The sequence below is a fragment of the Lipotes vexillifer genome, unplaced genomic scaffold, assembly GCF_000442215.2.
Source record: "Lipotes vexillifer unplaced genomic scaffold, Lipotes_vexillifer_v1.1 scaffold916, whole genome shotgun sequence".
In the NCBI taxonomy this organism is placed as follows: domain Eukaryota; kingdom Metazoa; phylum Chordata; class Mammalia; order Artiodactyla; family Lipotidae; genus Lipotes; species Lipotes vexillifer.
Genome location: NW_006798383.1, coordinates 32,061 through 33,402, shown reverse-complemented (window position 1 = coordinate 33,402; position 1,342 = coordinate 32,061).

The window sequence follows — 1,342 nt, the reverse complement described above, 5'->3', positions numbered from 1 at the left end:
GTCCCCTGCATTGGCAGGCAGACTCTCAACCACTGCGCCACCAGGGAAGCCCTGATATTTCTTTTGATTTCCATTTGCATGGAATATCTTTTTCCATCCCCTCACTTTCAGTCTGTATGTGTCCCTGGGTCTGAAGTGGATCTCTTGTAGACAGCATATATACGGGTCTTGTTTTTGTATCCATTCAGCCCATCTGTGTCTTTTGGTTGGAGCATTTAATCAATTTACATTTAAGGTAATTATCGATATGTATGCTCCTATTACCATTTTCTTAATTGTTTTGGGTTTGTTATTTTAGGTCTTTTCCTTGTCTTGTGTTTCCTGCCTAGAGAAGTTCCTTTAGAATTTGTTGTAACTTTTGCTTGTCTGTAAGCGTTTTAATTTCTCCATTGAATTTGAATGCAATCCTTGCTGGGTGGAGTAATCTTGGTTGTAGGTTTTTCCCTTTCATCACTTTAAATATGTCCTGCCACTCCCTTCTGGCTTGCAGAGTTTCTGCTGAAAGATCAGCTGTTAACCTTATGGGGATTCCCTTATATGTTATTTGTTGCTTTTCCCTTGCTGCTTTTAATATTTTTTCTTGGTATTTAATTTTTGATAGTTTGATTAATGTGTGTCTTGGTGTGTTTCTCCTTGGATTTACCCTGTATGGGACTCTCTGAGCTTCTTGGAGTTGACTATTTCCTTTAACATATTAGGGAAAATTTCAGCTAAAAGCTCTTCAAATATTTTCTCAGTCCCTTTTTTTTCTCTTCTTCTTCTGGGACGCCTATAATTCGAATGTTGGTGCATTTAATGTAGTCCCAGAGGTCTCTAAGACTGTCCTCAGTTCTTTTCATTCTTTTTTCTTTATTCTGCTCTGAGGTAGTTATTTCCACTATTTTATCTTCCAGGTCACTTATCCGTTCTTTTGCGTCAGTTATTCTGCTATTGATTTCTTTCTAGAGAGTTTTTAATTTCATTTATTGTGTTGTTCATCATTGTTTGCTCTTTAGTTCTTCTGGGTCCTGGTTAAACGTTTCTTGTATTTTCTCCATTCTATTTCCAAGATTTTGGATCATCTTTAATATCATTACTCAGAATTCTTTTTCAGGTAGACTGCCTATTTCCTCTTCATTTGTTTGGTTTGGTGGGTTTTTACCTTGCTCCTTCATCTGCTGTATATTTCTCTGTCTTCTCATTTTGCTTAACTTACTGTGTTTGGGGTCTCCTTTTTGCAGGCTGCAGGTTCGTAGTTCCCATTGTTTTTGGTGTCTGCCTCCAGTGGGTAAGTTTGGTTCAGTGGGTGGTGTAGGCTTCCTGGTGGAGGGGACTGGTGCCTGTGTTCTGGTGGATGAGGCTG